The following is a 21,719-nucleotide window of genomic DNA, read 5'->3' on the forward strand; positions in this document are numbered from 1 at the left end:
GGTCAATAGCCCTGTAACTCAGGCCTGAACAAAGCTGATCTAACACAGGGTTTCTACACAAGGCTCATCACAGCCTTCTCGCCCCTAGATACACTGGACAGCACTACAGCACCAATGGGAGCCATTTTAAACAGCAAAATCACCAAAAAAGGCACAAAAAGAATCCCTGTTTACAGTCTGAGAGCTGGGACAAGAAGGCAGGGCATCCCTTGTTAGCTGTTAGCTGGGAACACGCACAACAGGCAACTCAGATTTTTTGCCACTAAGTCTATGTCTGTGAATGAGTAAGTACCACAGTATTGATTTGGGGGTTACCAAGAAATGTAATGAGTTGACATATTTGCAAATACAGGATCTGTGACTAATGAGGATCAGCCGTACTTCTGAAAGAACCACTTAAGGCATCTCTATTCTGTACTATTATATATTCTGTACTAAATATATCGGCAAATATATTTTTTGCCAATACTGATTCTGTCACTTCTGAATATTCCAGCCTTCCTTACTTAACTTTATCTTCTTTTTTTTTTTTTTTTTTTTTTGCGGTACCCGGGCCTCTCACTGCTGTGGTCTTTCCAGTTGCGGAGCACAGGCTCTGGACACACAGGCTCAGCGGCCATGGCTCATGGGCCCAGCCACTACCACGGCATGTGGGATGTTCCCGGACCGGGGCACGAACCCTCATCCCCTGCATCGGCAGGCGGACTCTCAACCACTGTGCCACCAGGGAAGCCCAACTTTATCTTCTTAAAACAATCTTTTGGAATTAAAAAAAAAATTCCTCTGGTTCTTATTCTCCACACCAACCCTCTAATTCAGAAGGATTGCATTTTGGTTGTTTGTGGTTAACATGTAAACTCAGTGATGGGAAAGGAAGGTCAGAGGGTGCTGTTGGTGTGTCCCACACACATCCCCCAGCCCATCCCAAATACAGCTTGCAGACATGCCCAAGGGCATTCTCTGTCCAGAGGAATATGCTAGACCCACAGAGGACAGACCAGAAGTGAGGCAGATAACACCTGCAGAGTGATAAGTTATCCCAGCTCCCCACCCCTCAGTGGGATGATTCTGGGGCATTATCCCAGCAGAACATTGCCCTATCGGCCACAGCACTCACCTGCACCGTCCCTGTCTCAACCCCGCATGTTGTGGATTGCCTCTCACATTAATTACTTTTATTCAAATCCTCAGTGTGGGTTCTGCCTTTAGGGTAACTCACACTAAGGTAGAAATATTTTCCCTGGGAATCCTGATGGAATTTGCTTTTCTGTAGAATTGCTTGAGCTGAGAGAGGCCCTAGGGCCCAGTGGAAAGGATGCTCATGGGACTCTGGCCTCGGTTCCACCACTGCCTAATTCCTTGGTGCCCTTGTAAGTTTCCTAGGGCTGTTGTAAGAGATCACTGCACACTGGTTCACTTAAGGCAGCAGAAATGTATTCTTTCACCATGTGGAGACCAGCAGTCTGAAATCTAGGTGTTGGCAGAGCCATGAAGGTTCTGAAGGTTCTGAAGGCCTCAGGGGAGAGTCTGTTCCCGGCCTGTCCCTTGGGCTCCTGTGTGGCTGGCAGTCTTGGGTATCCCCTGGCCTGTAGGGGGATATCCAATCTCTGTCTGTGTCACTACATGTCAGTGTCTGTGTCGTTTTTCCTCTTCTTTTTATTTATTTTTATTTTGGGCTGCACTGGGTCTTTGTTGCTGCACGCGGGCTTTCTCTAGTTGGGGCAAGCCAGGGCTACTCTTCTTTGTGGTGCGTGGGCTTCTCATTGCAGTGTCTTCTCTTGTTGTGGAGCATGGGCTGTACGTGTGCGGGCTTCAGTAGTTGTGGCTCGTGGGCTCTAGAGCACAGGCTCAGTAGTTGTGGCACACGGGCTTAGTTGCTCCGCGGCATGTGGGATCTTCCCAGACCAGGGCTCAAACCTGTGTCCCCTGCATTGGCAGGTGGATTCTTAACCACTGCACCATCAGGGAAGCCCTCCCTCTTCTTATAAGAACACCAATCATTGGATTAGGGCCCGCCCTATGACCTAATCTTATCTGTATTCCATCAGCCAAGACTCTATTTCCAAATAAGGTCACATGCACAGGGGGTTGGGACGTGAACACGCCGTTTTGGGGACACAATTCAACTCAGAACAGCACCTGACTCCCTTGTCTATAAAATGCAGGTATTTGATGGGGAAGATGATCTCCAACTTTTAGCTCTGTAGTTCCACAATTTAAACTTCAAAGATGAGTGTTACTTTCATTGCTATTGTTCTTTTTCTCTTTATTCTCTTGCTTTGCCATTATCACCAGAGTAGAAATCATATTACAGTTCCTCTAAAAAGAAATACACATATCATCTCACATTAAAATATAGAAAAAATAAAGCATACATCAAATTGATGTCTCTTAAAATAATTACATTCTCATCTCTAAGCATTTAACTTTCTAATTCAACCTAAGATTCTCACTGAACTTTTATAAAATATTTTGAAAGCACTGGGTGAAAGTAACAATTAGTCATGACACGGATTTCCTCCAAGACCATTATGTTTCTTCAGATCCATTGCTCAGGTACAATGAGATAAAAAATTAACATCACAGTTTTATCTGCCCAGGACGCAACGTGGGTTTGCAAAGTTCAGGGTGCCTTCCACACAGTTTAATTTCCCCTGCCGGGGCATAGGGATGAATAGGGCTGATGGTATTTTATTTTTCTCTAAGCTGTAATGTTTTGGACGTGACCGTGGACTAGAAATGGAAACAACAGGTATAAATCATATCATTTACCCTGGGGAGCAAAGCTTGAGCAAATCTGCTCTCCTGGAAGGTTTTGGTTTTTTGTTTCTTTTCCAGATTGCTTATTTTGTAAGATTTTCACTTTTTAAAAATGTTCCAGGGCTTCCCTGGTGGCGCAGTGGTTGAGAGTCCGCCTGCCGATGCAGGGGACACGGGTTCATGCTCCGGTCCGGGAAGATCCCACAAGCCGCGGAGCGGCTGGGCCCGTGAGCCATGGCCGCTGAGCCTGCGCGTCCGGAGCCTGTGCTCCGCAACGGGAGAGGCTGCAACAGTGAGAGGCCCGCGTACCGCAAAAAAAAAAAAAAAAGTCCTGTTTATGCTACAGCAGCCAATGGAACCTTTGGAAGGAGGTAGCAAGTTGTTTAGAGAGCTGTGCAGCAGAGCCCCTGGCATATCCGGTGAAAGGCAAGAAGATGCCTGGCCCTAGGTACTGATGGGAGCCGCGCGGGCCACCGAGCCTGGACCCCGCGATGTCTGCCGGGTTTTGGTGACAGGAAATCACATGTGGTGTCATTTTCAGCTGCTGAGAGACAGATGCACCCAGATCGATATCGCTGTCCATTTTTAAAGAGGTATTGTGATCTCACTGAGCATTTTTAACCAAGCAGAACAACAAAACTTTTATTCCATCAGACCTGGCAGGAGCCTCCAGGGTCTCTTCCCTTTTCCAAATCACAGGCGTGAATCAAGGCTTAACAGGTGATTGGGGTTCTTCTATTTGGAAACCCCCTTCAGCTAAAAGATAGTACGATCGTTTTGATCTAATTATTTTGTTTGCTGGAGTCGGTATAGAGAATGAGCGAAGAGCAGCAGTAACCCTTCTGGCCTTTCCTGACTTGAAAGAAGCGTGAAGCAGTTGATCTGTCTTATGTGCTGCTGAGTAAGCTTGTCACCATCCCACCTGTGGCATTTGTGTATCATTTCAAAATGTTCATGAGCTGTTTTCTTAAGATGGTCAATTAAATATGAGTACTCTTGATGTGTGATGAATGGGACTCTGGCTTTCGGAAGTTACCCAGGCAAAGTCAGGTAGAGAAGTGAGGTGATATGCTCTGAAAGAAAAAGGGGAAATTGGTTTACTTTTCTTTTTGCATTCACAGGATAATCAGCTTAATTTTCCACTTCTCACCCATGGGCGCACAGGATGATGGGCACTGCCAAAGGGAAGCCTTCCAAGCTTCCATTCTTATTTTTGCCCGGGTGCATCCACCATCAGACCATATTAGTGTTTCGTGAGTACATGCAATAGGAACGGGACATTACAAGAGTCTTCCAAGGTCCCTCCAATGTCATTTTCTACAGGTATCTCCACAGGTGGTAGGATGAGGTCTTAGTGCCACATGGCTGCAAAGTGAGAAAGTGGCAAAATTTTGTCTACTGTACATTTTAAGAGCTGGAGATTAAATGACATCACCGAGGTCATCCCAGGGCAGAAACAGTGAAGGATGCTTGCTAAGTCCCCAGGCACTGCTCACTCAATTGCCCACATGGTGAACTCCCAAAACCGTGGTTTTAACTCAACTAGATTCAAATAGAGGGTGGCTGGCTCCCCGATAGGTGGGCCCCCCAGAATCAGAGAGAGATGTGCCTTTCTCAGGCAATTGGGAACTTTTCAGTCTCTCACATCATGTTCCTAAATATGTATCTTTTCATCACCTAGCTACACTGGGGACTTGTTTTAGTGAGAACAAACTCAGAAGGACAACACCGTGCGGGAAGCATCCTGATCGTGAGTCCCCGTGTGCTGTGACCGTGGTTCTCAGCTCCTTCCTCCCGGTATCATCACCTGGCACACATGCTCATTATCATGTTTCTTATAAGAAGGTTTTTAGTAAGAGAAAATAGACCAATGGTTTATTTAACAAGGAATAAAAATACATTCTTCAGGACTGGCTTTGGGTAGTTCAAGGCTTCCAGCCTGGACTGGAAAATGGGCTGACATCTAGCACCTGCTCGTAACGTCCCAGAGCCCGAGGCCACGTTGAATGGATACGCCCAGGACGTAAACGGGGTGCCCATTATAATATTTTAAATTCCCCAAATCTGGTGGCTCATCATTCACACATTCTCGTGTCACGTTGTCTGCCCAGTGAGCTTTTCTTCAAAGAGCCTTTAAATGTTAATTAATTAGACAATGTGTTCATGCTGTACTTCTAAGTTCAATTCACAATTGCATGTGGCATATGGCGCCAAAGGAATGTGTCCCAAGACACTCCTGAAATGCACAGAGCAGAGAGAGGAGCCGTCGCCGCGTGGCCCCAGTCCCCGCAGAGACTTCGCAGAAGAGCACAGAGGGAGCCCCGTCTAGAAAGGAAAAAAGCCAAATGTGGCTTCTAAGCTCAAGAGAGACTTTACAGAAGGAGAAAACATGTTTTCCATCTTTCATAATTAGCCTCTGTAAACAGGGAAGGAGTTGTTCTATTTTGCTTGAAAAAAACTCTGCTGTTCACGGGTCCATACCCTTATTTGTGAAACAAACATCATTTGGGTTGGAGGAGGCCTGGGGATGATCACGCTGGTGGCTGAGAGCCCATGGTGAGGAGGACGTGGCCCTGCCAGCTGCAGTCAGAGGCAGTGAGAATGAAGGCCAAGGGTCGTTGGAATACATGTGGCTTTATTTGGTTGGAACTAATGCCATTAGAGGTTCAGGTGATGGATGCCTTGGAGAGAGGCCCAAGGGGCTCTACAGGATGGGGTGCCCATCCCCTTTTGCTGGGAATCCTCTTGGAATGGCTTCAGCTGGAGGGAGCTGCCTTGGCCAGTTTCAGCCCTTCCCTGTCCATTTGGGCAGCTCTAACAAAAATGCCCCAGACTGGGAGCGTACACAATAAAAGTTTAAATCTCACACTTCTGGAGGTTGGAAGTCTGAGGTCAGTGTGACATCACAGTGGAGTCCTGAGGTCAGAGATCATGGTGACTGCGTGGTAGGGTCCTGAGGTTGGAGGTCAGGGTAACTGCATTGTGGGTTTCTGCTGAGAGCCCTCTTCTGGGTGGCACAATGCCAAATTCCCATTATGTCTGCACAAGGCAGAAAGAGTATGGGGGACTCTCTGGGACCCCTTTTACAAGGGCACTAATTCAATTCATGGGGGCTCCACCCTCATGACCTAGTCATCTCCGCAATGACCTACTTTCTAATTCCATCACCTTGGAGGTTAGGATTTCAACGTATGAATCTTGAGAGGAAACAAGGTTCATTCCACTGCACGTCTGTCAAGTGACTGGTCAAGGCAGGCCTACAACACTCAGCACCTCTTGCCTTAACTCCTGACAATCACCAAGCACTGTCCCGGCTCCTAGACTCCCTGTAAGATCAGTGCAGCTGCAACACATTTCAACCTCTCCTGCACACAATCCTGCTTTCTGGTTCCCCAGTGATTGCTGTTCCCAACTATTCTCCCCAGTGTTGTTTCTTCATGCAAATATGTGTCTCCGAGTCTGCTTTCAGGGGAACTTGTGGTCAAAGGCAGCCCCCCAAAACAAAGAACCATCAGGCCTCAAATGTCAACAGGGCCCAAAATAAGAAACCTTGCATTAAAGAAAGACAGTGAAAGGCTAAGAATGATTAAATTAAGACAAGTGTGAAAGTCAGGGGCCTATGTTACTTATTGTTTTTGTCCCCCAAATTCCTATGTTGAAGCCCTAAGCCCCGATATGGTGGTATTAGGAGGTGAGGCCTTTGAGAGGTGATTAGGTTTAGCTGAGGCCGTGAAGGTGGGGCCCCCACGATGGGATTAGTGCCCTCATAAGAAGAGGAAGAGGCACCAGGGCTCTCTTTCTGCCATGTGGGGACATGGACAGAAGACGGCCATGTGCAAGCCAAGAAGAGGGCCCTCCCAGGAACTGACTCTGCCAGCAGCTGTATCTTGGACTTCCAGCCTCCAGAACTATGAGAAATAAGTGTCTGTGTTTAAGCTGTCCAGTCTATGGTATTTTGTTATAGCAGCCTGAGCTGACCAAGCCTACCCGTTATGAGTAGGGGTCTACAGCGAGGCCCTGAAATACATTTCTTGGTGAAGAAAGAGAGTTAATGGAGCTGTTTACAAGATGAAAAGGGAAAACAGTGGAGCAACTATTAAAATCATATTCATTTATCCATTCTGTGCTGTCCTTTTAATGATTGTGGAAATGTTACGATAATATGGAAACATAGGTAGAATAATATTGAAATCATACGGTAAATGGTTTAAATGCAATATCAAATGTAAAAAGTAATACAATGTAGAGAAAAATGAATAAAAGTGTATAAGATGTTTGCTTAAAAACAGGAAACGTATCAAAATATTGTTTTTCTGTTACGTTAGAACGTCGAAACAGTTTTGTGTGCAGGATGATATGAAACTGACCCAATAAAACACTCTTTCTGAAATATTGTTCTTAACGAGTGTAGATTAATAAGCCCAGCACCCTGTTGCCACATATATGTATAATTTACACAGCCATATGCCCCGTACAAAGGCTCCCGGCTTTGGCGGCTGACCTCCAGCCCAGTGATGGCCCCCGATTCTTTCTTCCTCCCTGGGGGGAATTTTCTCCACGGCAGATAGGCACAGCTATGCTGGGAAGGAACCCACAGGAAGTTTCAGGATGTCCTCACCAAGAGGACAGCTCTGCATTTATTTGCTTTGCAGATAAATTCCACAGACGAAGTGATTAGACCCCTACCCATAAAGGACTTTGGAATATGACAGATCAGCCTCCCCCTGGATACGGGGCTTGAGTAACTTACTTCTCTTCTGTGAAATGGGGACGCGCAAGTGAATCAGCAAATGGTGAAGGCTCCATCTCTTCTCCTAGCCTGGCTTTCCAGCAAAAGTCCTGCTCTCCTGGCCCAGTTCTCACGCTTCCGTGAACGAGCCCCGGGGTACAAACGCTGAAGGCAGGTGCCGGGAAGCAGGTGGCACGGATCTTCCCAGGTGCCACGACCCGTGAGAGCGGGGGCGGGGAGACGCAGTGGGAAAGCATAGGATGCAGTGGTGTTGAGACTGTGTATCCATCCGCTGCCTTGGAGAGAGAAGGAACAGTAACTAAGGAACATAGTTACACTCAGCGAACCCTGGCTACTCTCCGGCTGCCTTTGGAGACACAGCTTGATGACACAGTAACAGGACACAGAGGACACGGTGAGGACGGAGAAGTAACGCCTGTGGCCCCTGACAGGTGCTGTTCACAGGTGAGTTTTTTCCTCCAGACCCTTTCCTAGGAGATGGAGAGAAAACAGGGAAACACGAGTGGGCGTCATGAGCTGAGGGACTGAACGTGGGTGTGGATTGAAGCTGTTACCTCCCATTATGCTGGGGGGTAATGACGCCGAGGAGAGGGTGGAGCTTGCGACTGCATCCCCAGGAACTGGGAAAAGCCGCTGACCAGGGACAAGGGAAGGGTGACAGCTGGGATGGCAGTGAGCTGAGCTCTGAGCGCAGTGGGAGACGCACCCCTTCCCTCTCCGGCCTCTGGGTTTCCCTCCAGTTTTGAGGGGCACACGGGTAGCCCCACTGGGGACGCCGTTGGTTTGCATCTGTGCCTTCTAGCTGCTTCTCCATCACTGTCAGCTGGTGTCTCCCTACGGAGGTGACCTGCGGTGCTGAGCCAGCCTCTGACTTGCGAGCTGAGGTGTCATTTCAGCAAAGAATCGAGAGAGCAAGACCCAGTGCTGTTTGTGTCCCGGATACCAACTGGAAGCAGCGGGAGTCCAGCAGGGAGATCCCGGCACAGTGAGAGCTTCCCTCGGGTATGGGGAGGAAGATGAGGCCCCCAGAAGCGCTTCTCCAGGCTGGCGGGGGGTCAGGGGCTCCTGGCCTGGAAGAAACGGCCTGGGAAGGGGGCACACCCAGGACCCCGCGAGGACCCCAGCAGAGGTGCCCCACCTCTTGTGTGGAACACAGGCGGGGAGAAGCCCCGGGCTGCCTGAGCCCCTCCCTTGAGCCGGTTTCAATTTGGAAAGTCTGAGCCCATTGACCCACAGGCTTTGAATGGATTTTTCTATTTCTGCCGCTGCCGCTGCTGCTGCCAACAGATTCTAGCATTTTTGACTCTTTTGACATCCCTTGCTGCCTAGATGGAGATGCAAACATAATGCACCAGGGCCAGGTTCCAAATCAGGGCACCAGAGAAATCAAAATGCGAAAGGAACAACATATTTCTTGGGTGTGTTATCTTTTCTCTGCCAGCCTGCAATACTTTATGTCCCTGGGGATGCAGGGCCTGGTGTGCTATAAAGTAGCATCCCGGGGACTTTTATTCTTATTTCAGTGATCTTTGAAAACTTAACCTGCCTCTTGGCCTGGAACATCAGCTGCAGAGGTTTTGTAAACAGGACAAACGCACAAGGAGACGCACACGCACACGCACACGCACACGCACGGAAACGTTTCTTCCACGACAGGAACTTTGAATATGCACTAAAGTTGATTTAAGGAGGAATATTAACACTTTTCAGCAAAGCTTAAGTAGACTGAGGGGAAGGGAGACTGAGACATTATCTGCTGGATTTAACCGAAGTGGAGAGCGAGGTGAGATAATCTTTCAGTAGGACAGGCGGGTTAGCTGGGATTTACCCAAAACATGACATCTGGGTTCCCCTTGCTTCAGCAGGTCGAAGCCCAGGTCAGAGCATCCGGGGTCAGAGGGAAAGCTACATCCTTCGGCATCCCAGGGGAGCTGCTGGTTGTCAGAAGCCATCTAGAAATTAAATGATGAAGGAGACAAAACAGATCAGAAGCGTTCAATGCAGACTTTGCCTTTTTTTCCCTGCCCTCAATACCTCGCATGATATCCGGCCTGAAATACGCGCTGAAACTATGCTTCTCCAGCGAATGGACACGGAAGTGAATACCTTTCTTTGTATTTTCTTGTCTTTTTCTTCTTTCTCCATCCTGTTTGTCCTTTATGACACAGAGGCAAACCTGTCCACAGTTTTCTCTTCTTACTGGATTATCTTGTCACTTAGGGCCTGGCCAGAAAGACAGGCTGTGGTTATAAATCTCCTCCTCTGGGCCTCTCCTGACACTAAACATGCTTATTATTGAATATGTTCAGAGGCTAGTAAGAAGCTGAGGATAAAATTACCCGAGTGAGGAGGTCATGGAAAGGGCCCATTGGGGACCAGATCCTGGGAGATTTATTCTCCTTAATTCTGGGAATGAAAGGGTACAATGAGGTGGCAGGTTCCACGGGGCCCTGCAGCAGGGTCTGTGCCGTTTTCAACAGGGAACAGGGAGTCACAGGCTTGATGAGATTGTTCTGAAGTAAGTCTGGCCCTCAATTCCAGAGCCTTGGTCATTGGCTAGTAGTAGGGGGACTGTATTAGTTTTCTGGGGCTGCTGTGACCAAGCACCGCAAACTGGGCAGTTTAAAACAATAGACGGTTACTCTCCCAGAGTGCTGGAGGCCAGGATATTGAGATCAAGGCAGGGTTGGTCCCTTCTGAGGCTGCGAGGGAGCTTTTCTCCCAGCTTGCGATGGTTTGCTGGTCATCCTGGGTGTCCCTGGGCTTGGATACACATCCCTCCCATTTCCGCCTCCATCTTCACATGGACTTCTCTGTGCCCAGATTTCCCCTTTTTATAAGGTCACCAGTCATATCGGATTAGGGCCCACCCTATGACCTCATCTTAACTTGATTATTTGTGTAAAGACGACCTCCAAAGATGATCACTTTCTGAGGTTTTAAGGGTTAAGATTTCAACATGCCTTTTTTGGGGTGGGGGAGGGACAGACACTGCTCAACCCATAACAGCCACCCATGAAAATTTTGCTTGGCCAGCTCACGACTTGCCCCGGTGACGTGTGCTGTGTCCCTTATTTACCGTGAAGGTGCTTCTGAGGTCCCCGGAGAGAGCTGATTGTCTAATCGAGGAGAGCTTCAAAACAGCATTAAGATTAAATATTTATCTTGATCTTTTAGAACCCTACTTACACAAGGCGCGATTATTGTGATGCTAATTAGTTTTACCAGCATATAGTTCTTGGCAATAAAAGGCTTGGTACCTAATTAGTTTGCGTGGACAAACAACCCTGGCAAACATTAAATATTTAAGAACTCACAATAGCTGTGTGTCGCGCTTGACCATAGAATGTACAGTCCTGGCTCCGGAGTGTGGTGATGGTTAAAAGGGTTTATAAAGCAAACGTGTCTGTCGCTTTAAATCTCACCTGGGACAGGCCGGCCTCTGGCCCTGGGCCGCTCAGCCTGCAGGGAGCCCCATCTTTCCAAGCAGCTCCCCTTACAGCCATGGTACTGACAGCCAGTCCACAAGAAAGACAGAATGAAGAATGAAACCAGTACCGTTTCCACCAGATGGCAGGTGTGAGTTCTGTGTGGACAAACCTTATCATGACTTTCAGTTTCACTCGGGGCTCTCGAGGTGAAGGCACTGTGTTCTTCCCAAAGTTCAATTTCTTGGAAATAATCTTTACCAAAGTACTGGGTGCACTTAAACTGTGACACAAATGGGACCATGACGCTATTACTGTTGTCATCCATATTTCCATTACTTCTTTCGACACTCTTGTTCCTGTGTAGCCGTGCTCCCAGGCCTGGACTGGCTGGGCACGCAGCATCGTCACACAAGTCCCAATGCCCCCTGCCCCCCAGATTGATGCCCTCTGTGGTCCCCTCCCCTGAGTATGGCTGGACTTGGTTCCATCTCTTAATGACGGGTGTGTCCAGCAGAAGGGCTGCATGAAGTCAGCTTATCTGCCTTTTTCTCTCCTCTCTCTTCCTCTGTCTCTTCTTAAGTGTTGACTCTGATGAAGCTAGAAAGGCCCACAGGTCAAGGGACCGAGAGCAGCCTCAGGCCAACAGCCAGAGAGGGACCCTCAGGAGGGAGCTTACCACCTGAGTGTGCTTGGAAGAGACTTCTCTCCTCTCGGTAGAGTTTGCAATGACTGCAGACCTGGATGACATCTGGGCTGCAGCCTGAGAGACAGCCTGAGCCAGAGGACCCACTAAGCAGTGCCCAGGCTCCTGGTGCATGGGAACTGTGAGTGATAAAGGCTGTTTACGTTCTGTTAGGGACTGAATTCTGTCCCTGCAAAATCTATATGTTGAAGCCTTAACCCCCAGTGTGCCTATATTTGGAGAGAGGGCCCTTAAGGAGGTAGTTAAGGTTAAAAAGGAGGTCCTAAGGGTGGGGCCCTGATCTGATAGGACTGGCGCCCTTATCCGAAGAGGGAGATACCAGGCGAGCAACACCCAGAGAAATGCCATGTGAGGACCCAGTGAGAAGGTGGCTGTTGGCAAGCTGAGGAGAGAGACCTCAGGAGGAAGCAACCCTGCTGACACCCTGATCTCAGACTTCTGGACACCAGAACTTTGAGAGAATAAACTTTTGTTGTTTAAGCCACCCAGCCTGTGGTGCTGTGTTATGGTGACCCCAACAGACTGATAAAAGCTGCTGAGCTTTGGGGTGATTTGTTACTCAGCAATAGGTAACTAATACAACAGTCAGCAAACTTTGCATTCACATCCCCTTTGGGCTGGGAACTGGGTAGAACAAGATAAAAGCTCTGGACCATAAGAATCTCAGTCTACACAGGGAGACAAACAAGTAAGATAAAGCAAAAGACCAGGGTGGGGAGAACAGCTTACCAAATAGAAGCTGCGTGGTGAACGCATGGACCCAAGATAAACCATCCTCTCTGCCTGCTCTGTGCTCTGTGACTACGGACATAGGCTCTGCTTTCTCTGATCCTGGTGGTTCCACTGAAGTTGCTCTGTGATTCTTTCCATGTTGTAATTGGTACATGGAAGCTGGAAGAGGTTAAGTTGCCTAAGGTCACATAGCTCATCATCGAGTTGCCAAGATTCACACTCAGGTCTGCAAGGTGAGAAGAGAAGAGATCCTTGGAGGATACCAGGCTTCTAAGAAGTCAGACAGAGAAAAGAACCTTGGAGAGAAGTCAGGGCAGTAGGAGTGATAAGAGGAAATTTACTATTCTCCCAGAATCGAAGGAAAGAGTTTCTCTAGGTTGAAATAGTGTTCGATGCCAAAGGCAGTAGAGACATCAGGCAAGTTTTGGGCTTTTGGAAAATCCTTAGTGACAAGTTTCAACGGTTTAAGAACAGAAACAAGATTCCTGTTCAGTGAGTGAGAGGTGAAGAGCTTGATTGTAAAGTGAAGGGGAAATAGGGCAAGGGCTAGAGCATCTCCTGGTAAATTCTGGCGTGCAGACACTTCCTTACTTGATTCCCCATCGGATGCTAGAAATTTCTTAATTCAGTTGGGTTTTGAATGTCAAGACATCTGCACGCTGCTCTCTTTGAACATTTCCTTCCTTTTTCATTGATCCAGGGCATCACTGCTAAGCACGCTGTCAGATGTTGACTGTCACACAGCACATGGTGGGAGAGTGCTAAGGTCATCACGGGGCAACAAGAGATCTGATTACAGTCTGTCTACACACAGAGAAGGTATCTCAGAGCCAAAGTTCTTCCCAGCAAGGTCCTCCAGCCCCACCCAGCCCGTGATTGTGGGGCAGTGGAACTCTTGTACCAAAGAAAGGATTGGATTAGAAAAGACAGAGCTCAGAATTTGAGATTTTGATTTTTGTAAGATCCTGCCTGAGAGTTCAGTTGTTCATTTCCTAATCTGCCATAGAATGTGCACGGTAGGACTGGACCACAGCCTAAATGCAGCATGAGCCGGGCGGGCATTGCTGGCTGCGCAGAGGGGCCATGGAATGGAGCCCACCTCCATGTGATGCACAAGTAGTAGTGTGGGAATTGTCACTGTCAGGACAAAGGGATGTGAGATGCGCTACTTGTAAGTTGTGACAATGTCAACTAGCAAAGTGCCCTGAAGGCTAAAGAGAGCACGTGTGTGTCTTCTGATGGAGGGACCTGCAATGACCCCAGTTAGCTACGCCCAGGCTGCCCGGGCTAAAGGAGAGTCCAGTCCTGCCCCACCACATACGGCTGTTGCCTCTCTACATAGTGATTATAGTGAACCAACCCTTCTCTGTTAATTCGCATTTCTATGTGTCGTCTGATGGACGGGCTGTTTGTTTTGTTGGTCTCCTTCCCCAAGAAATTGTCATCTGCCTGCTGTTGGGTCCATTGTCCCCGGCATTCACTGCTGTCTTTCCTGCTCCCAGAATCCGGCCTGACCTGTTTGGCCTGTGGTAGCTCCATATTGTAAAATATGTGTCTGTGCCCACCAGCCTGCTCCCTCCCTCCTGTTCCCAAATATCTTTTCTGCTCTGCCCAGGGAAGGGGTGCAGGGATAATATGGCAAGAGATCAAAGCCAGTTAACTGGCTTGATTATTTTAGATAAATATTCTGGGTTAAAATAAATGTTCTCCCCCCGCAAAATCAAAGATAGGTTGAAATCCTAACCCCCAGCACCTCAGAGTATGACCTTCATTGCCGTGAGGTCATTGTTGGTAGAATGAGTTAAGATGAGATCATGCTGGAATAAGGGGGACCCTGACCCAGTATGAGGCTGGTGTCCCTATAAGGAGACAGCCTGTGAAGACAGACCCAGAGGGAAGCCCTCTGATGACGAAGGCAGAGATTGGAGGGAGGAAGCTGCAAAGCAAGGAATGTCCGGGGCTTCTAGAAACCAAAAGAAGCAGAGGATCCTCTGCCTGGTTTCAGTGGGAGCACAGCCCTCCTGACGCCTTGGTTTTGGACTTCTGGCCTCCAGACAGATGAAAGAATGGATCTCTGTTGTTTTCAGCCCCCTGGTGTGTGGGACTTTTTTAAGGCAGCCCCAGGACACACATACAGAAAGTCTATGACAGCCCTGAATCCCTCATCTCAAAAATGAGAATAATAACAAAGTTACTTAAAATGGTTAAGGAAAATTAAAAAAAAGACCTTCTTCAGGGACTTTGCTGGTGGCGCAGTGGTTAAGAATCCATCTGCCAATGCAGGGGATACGGGTTCAAGCCCTGGTCCGGGAAGACCCCACATGCCGCAGAGCAACTAAGCCCGTGCACCACAGCTGTGGAGCCTGCTCTCTAGAGCCTGTGAGCCACAACTACTGAGGCCCGCAAGCCTAGAGCCCGTGCTCCACAACAAGAGAAGCCACCGCAATGAGAAGCCCGCGCACCACAGCAAAGAGTATTCCCTGCTCACCGCAACTAGAGAAAGCCCACAGCAACGAAGACCCAACGCAGCCACAAATAAATAAATAAATTTATTTTAAAAATAAAATAAAAATAAAAAGAAGACCTTCTTCAAATTAATGTATCCACTGCATTATGCTCCATCTTTAAAGTTCAGAGAATCTACCTCATAAAACAGGAATGGATTGATTCTTGCAACAATTTTGCTGCTAACTTACACCCAGTTTTCTCATCTTTAAAACCAGCGCTGGGACACTGGCTGCCCATCTTCACTCACCCACAGAAAACCCAGCAGCTCTTCCAGATTTCATTTATTTCTGATTGCTATCCCATCTACTCCCAACGTGGATGTGAGGCTGTTTGCCATCAAAGCACGGACTCAAGCATTCCAAGCACCTTAACGCTGCAAAGGCAAGACAGTAAAAGACGTGATAATATATGCTTATGTGGCTATCACACGCTGAAAGCGTGATCCATTTCTGTGACTCGTGTATGAAGATGTATCTTTCTAATACTGTGTGACTCGGGTTCTTTCATTTATTTATTTCATCAATTTTGTCCTTTTGTTTTCCCAGCGATTTCTAGGAATGACAAACTGATCATGGTATAATACATCCTGTCGCCCCCTGGATGTGACTTAGAGGGGACTGAATGGAGGATGGGGTGCGTGTTGACTCAGTTTTTTCTGACGCCAGGGGGAATTCTGGTTGATTGATGGGCTGCAGATCACACGTCGATTTCTCTTTGGTGACACGGGCAGCCTGCACAGTTCTGGGTCTACGGGTCTGCTGTCCAGTGCTGATCTGTTAAGCAAGACAGGGGAAGCTGAGAATTGAAGGTTCTGGCCTGAACAGGCAAGGGCATCCCCGCTTGGTTCCCTCTTTTCCTGCTAATTCCCTCAAAGCCAAGTTCAAATCAATGGTCACTTATCATTTCACATACGTTTTGCTTCACTGTTTGACTAGTTAACCAAGTGATATATTGGTATCATACCTTATAGTTTAGAGATTACTTTCACTTGAAAATAATCATCTTTTTCTTTTTCTGTGTGTGGTTGATCATTTCAACAACAGACAGACCACCTGCCTTTTCCCAGGTGGCTCTTGCAGGAAGCAGAAAAGCTCTACCTTGAGGGCCCACACTTTGCTTTGTCTGCTCTTCCTGTGACGCCCACACCTGCCGGCAGATACCTTTGAATTTTTCTTAGGACCTATCTTAACCTGCAGCACAGCGGACGCTTGTCTGCCCCGCCCGTCACTGTCGGGAATGGTTTGGGGGCCAAGATGCAAAGCAGAGATCTCTTTGCTCATTTTCTGCTGGGGACGACTCTGCCGGATGTTCAGTAAGTGGAAAGTTCACCTCAATGAACTATCTTTGCATCAATCAGATTTTTAGAAACATGTCAGATGCTTTCAGATGAAGGGGAGAGCACAGAAGGAACGAGGGGAAGCAGTGTTTTGTCTGTTTTGGAGAGAAAATGCTGAGTGAGGGACGTAGGTGTCAAAGGGGGTGGCCATAACCTTCCCCTGAGGACAGGTGGACCAAGGTGGGGTAGGGGGTGGTGGATATCCTTTCCTTGGATGAAAGTGGCAAAACGCGTAATTTGATTCTTCCCTCCGTTTTCTCCAAAATCAATAGATTTTACAACCTGTTTGTTATCAACTGACTCTACCAAAAGGAATGCACAAATTTAAAATGATCAGGGAGCTGTGACCTGTCTTCAGATTGAATCATCTTTGACTTTCTGCTTTTTATTTTGAACCCGTTTACCTCCCAGTGTTAATCTTTTTTTGCGGTGCGCGGGCCTCTCACTGCTGTGGCCTCTCCCGTTGCGGAGCACAGGCTCCGGACGCGCAGGCTCAGCGGCCATGGCTCACGGGCCCAGCCGCTCCGCGGCACGTGGGATCTTCCCGGACCGGGGCACGAACCCGTGTCCCCTGCATCGGCAGGCGGGCTCTCAACCACTGCGCCACCAGGGAAGCCCCCAGTGTTAATCTTAATGGATAGTTTCAAATATTTCTTTCTTTAGTCTCCTGATGAAAGTGTTAGACATTTTAGGTTATGAATGGGATTGATTAATCCTGCCATCTCAGGCCTGGTATTCAGTGTGTGTGCAGTAAACGTGGATGCTAGCCTGGCCGTGTAGCTTCAACCCTACCCTTACCACTTTATGTGAAATATTGATTTAATGGGTCCAGGCAGAAATAGCAGGTGGGGACCAGGTGAGCTAAAAATTGAACCGGGACCAGGGGCAAGGCCAAAGGAGAATTAGACTTAATAAGTATTTGACAGAATAAGGGAGATCTTAGCATCAATGAGGAACTTCAAGGCCATCTGTCATTATAGGACATCAAAATTGTTTTTTCTTATGTGAATGTGTCTGTATGTCCTGAATAACTGGAAGAACTGAATGTCAACTCTCATTTACTTTTCATAAGTACAACTAACTAGATCATTTCAACTGGGTAAGTACCAGGGGCCTGGGATATGAAGATATAAATACATACCATGGAGTCTGTACCTGAAGTAATATTTTGCCTATGGGCCTGGTTATAGTTATTTCTTAGAGTAGCTCAGGTTAGATCTACAAATAAAGGGGGAAATTCTGATGGGTCTGGGTCATGTTAATTCTGTAGAAAGCAAGATCTACAGCTTCTACTGAAGGTACATTGGAACCTTGTGGCCAGGTAAGTAGTTTGAGTTGGAGTCTATGACAAGACAGTCTATAAAGAAAAGTGAATTAAAGAACCAGTGGCCTCTTCTAATGATGAAGCGCTATGTAAAGGAGAAATATAAGAAGGACTAGGAAGGTAATTGAATTTCTGTTTTTAGTTTTCTTGACACCTTGGTGTTATATGGTCATGGCACCGTTCCTCATTTATCTACCTCTGAGTAGACAGAGGGCTCTGGTTCTACCTGAATATGGAAGCAATACAGATATATTAACAACCTATCCATTGCCAGCTAGCGAGAGGGCCATATTTCATAGCTCTAATGTAATCGGAGGCTACAGAATTTAATCAAGGGCTACAATATTTCATGCTTCTGAGGCCATTACTTTGAAACATTGTTGTGTTTTTTTTTTTTCTTAAGCACAAGAAAAGACCAGTACTTACATTGGATTTTAAATCAATACTATTGAAATATATAAAAGAACTTAGATGAAGCTTGTACCATCGAGCTCAGATGATTGGAAATCTTAATCTGAGATCTGAAAACATTTTCCAAGTAGGAGATGAAGAGTAAAGTTGTCAATTGTTTAGTTTTTCTACTTCCTCAAATAGAAGATGACTAGCCGGTGGCCAAGGTATTGTGCTAAGTCAGAAAAGAGAGAGAGATTTCAATTGTAATTATTGCCTTAGTGTAATTTTTTCTGAATTGTTTTTAAAGCCAAAATACCATGGAACGATACTAGGCTGAGTGTAAGATACTGAAGGAGGCTACAATTGCCGACACCCCATGTCATGCTCATCCAGCAGCAGAGCTTTCCAGTGTAGGGCTTGCAGCCCTCATCTATATGAGGGAGGATTTATAAAGGCCTTTCGGAAAGTCACTAGATATACTTGCAAGTTAGAGACTGATAATTCCCATAGTAAAGAGAAAACCATAATTCAAAAAGATACATGCACCCCAGTGTTCATAGCAGCTCTCTTGACAATAGCCAAGATATGGAAGCAGCCTAAATGTCCATCGACAGATGAATGGATAAAGAAGATGTGGTACATATATATAAAGGAATATTACTCAGCCATAAAAAAGAATGAAATAATGCCTTTTGCAGCAACATGGATGCACCTAGAGATTATCATACTGAGTGAAGTAAGCCAGACAGAGAAAGACAAACACCATATTATATCTTATATAATATAAGATTATATATAATCTTAAGAATGGAATCTAAAAGAATGATACAAATGAAATTATATACAAAACAGAAATAGGGTCACAGATATAGAAAACAAACTTATTGTTACCAAAGGGGAAAGGGCGGGGAGGGATAAGTTAGGAGTTTGGGATTAACAGATACACACTACTATAAGTAAAATAGACAAACAACAAGGACCTACTGTAGAGCACAAGGGACTGTACTTAATATTTTGTAGTAACCTATAAGGGAAAAGAATCTGAAAAAATATATATATATATGTATGACTGAATCACTGCTGTACACCTAAAACTAACACAACACTGTAAATCAACTATACTTCAGTTAAAAAGAAATGGAATCATTGCAGTTAGACAACCATCATACAAAAAGCCAAAGGCATCTCTATACATGTCGTAGACTACATAGATTATTGAACTGCATTGTGAAAGGAAACAGCATATCTACACTTTTTCAGAAAATGGTATCTGTCATCATCTGAAGTAGAACTATTTAGTTTATACGTTCTGAGGCAACCTCTTTACCATATGTTATATGGAAGCCCTCAAACGGCTTTTAAAACAATCTCTTTGGTTTGTAATAAAAATCCAGAATTTCTATATCCAGTTCCCATGGTGCATGATCTGGAGCTCTTCAGAACTGGTCATTTTCCCTGTTGTGTTATGATTGCAGATGAAAAAGCAATGGCATTTAACCACAGGACACAGTCATGCCCAATGGTGGGGTTCTCTTTTCTTATTACTTGTCAAGACCCCAGTGAACACAGGGAGAAAGCAGGTTAGACCTGTTCCTTCAGTTAGGCTAATGGAGCACCTACCTCCATGACACTCTAAAGAACTGAAGAAGTGTGAGAGAAGATATGAAACCCTCATGTTTTATGTTCCTTGATTCACGAACAGTAATAGTGCTGTGGGTTCAACTGTGTCCCCCCAGAATGAATGTCCAAATCCTAACCTCTGGTACCTGGGAATGCGGCTTTATTTGGAAATAGGTCCTTGCAGATGCAGTCGAGTCAAGATGAGGTCATCCTGGTGGGCCTTAATCCAATGACTGGTGTCCTGACAGAAGGAGAAAGGTCACGTGGCGTGAGGCAGCTGCAAGCCAGGCAGCACCAACGATTTTTGGCACAAGCAGAAGTTAGGAAGAGGGGCACGGCCCTGCAGACACCTTGATCTCGGGCTCCTGGCCTCCAGAGCTGTGAGAAAATGAATATTGGCTGTTTATGCTACTCAGTTCGTGGTACTTCGTTACGGCAGCCGCAGGAAACCAACACCAATAGGCAGTACCTATTTTGTTTTTTCTTGTTTACTATTTTACGCATGGTGCTAGACCACTTGCATACTTTATTCCTTACAACTGCTCTGGCTGTACGTAGGTCTATTATCTATAGGTACACGTAACAGAAAGTTTTGAATGTTCTGGAGCAGCGGCAAGAGTATCGCCTGGGAAAAGGCCAGAAGTCTAAATTCTCAGACCCGCCCCAGACCTAGTGAATCAGGAAGTCAGCGGGGTGGACCCGGCGCCCTGAGCATCACAACTTCAGAGGTTGCTGACGCAGGATCCAGAGTGAGGCCAGGTGGGTTAGACATCCTCGGGGGGATGGAGGAGAGAAGCAGAATCAAATCTCTCCCTCTAAAGCCAGTGCTCTACCTGACAAACTGGGTACACACACACAACCACACACGCACACACACATACACTCACACACAGCCAGACACACATTAACACAGACGTTCACACACAATCACACACATGTAAACACACACACACAACCACACACCTTCACACACACACAACCACCCACTGACATATCAGCACACACACATTCACACACAGCCACATAACCACACACTCACACGTGAAAACTTATTGAACATACACTTCTTTACAAAACAAAGAAAAAGCAAGAAGGGGAACACGACAGCAGAGAAGCGCAGCTCAGCAGAAAGCCCAGGTGACCCTCCAGTAGGATCCACCATCCCCCGGACGGTCAGACACTCTTTTATTGCTTCAGAAGAGTTTGCAGTGATAACCATTATTCCTACTCTGATATATGTCAAGGCCAAAGGCTAACTGACAAAGGCCAAGAAGCTGCTTCATCCAGGAAGAAAAATTAAGGAATTCATTTAAAATAATTTGTTTGCCTTCCTGTTTCTTCAAGGATCTTTATTAACATAGCAACTTTATTTTACCTAATACAAGCGTCCTTTCAAAATATTCTCACTTGCTGCTCTACGAAGCATTTAATGATTCTGACTCTAACCTGTAAAATGTCTGCAAGGCAAACAGGGCTTATTTTCTAAAGACTTAGCACCAAGGCAAACAGCCTATTTCAGGTGTTGATCTGGGGAGGGAACTGTAGGATGGAGCACAGTTTGTGACACACATAAGTTCTTTTTTCTTCTGTCCTGGGCATTAGCCAGCAGTCTCCAGCTAATACATTAGCCTTTGATGTCACATAATATTGATAATATAATAGTTATATCAGAAAAGCCATTTCTCTCCTTGTGAAAAGAGCTGTGTATACTGCTCAGGGGTTTTCCTACCGTAAGCCTGTGGGAGCTTCCAGGACCCAGGGCAGACCCAACTTCATCGGATTTACAGGTTGACCTCTGCTTAGATAGATGTATTTGTCTTTCAGAAGTCAGCATTTCATGCTGGAGAGGGTGTGGAAAAAAGGGAACCCTTCCATACTGTTGGTGGGATTGTAAGTTGGTGCAGCCACTGTGGAAGACAGTATGGAGTTTCATCAAAAAGCTAAAAATAGAGCTGCCATAAGATCCAGCAATCCCATCCCTGGGCATATATCCAGACAAAACTAGAAAAAGACACATGCACCCCTATGCTCAGGGCAGCGCTATTCACAATAGCCAAGACATGGAAACAACCTAAATGTCCATCAACAGATGAGGGGATAAGGAAGATGTGGTACATATATACTATGGAATATTACTCAGCCATAAAAAAGAACGAAATAAT

Source organism: Monodon monoceros, unplaced genomic scaffold, assembly GCF_005190385.1.
Source record: "Monodon monoceros isolate NGI ecotype Baffin Bay Population unplaced genomic scaffold, NGI_Narwhal_1 Super_Scaffold_8, whole genome shotgun sequence".
Classification (NCBI taxonomy): domain Eukaryota; kingdom Metazoa; phylum Chordata; class Mammalia; order Artiodactyla; family Monodontidae; genus Monodon; species Monodon monoceros.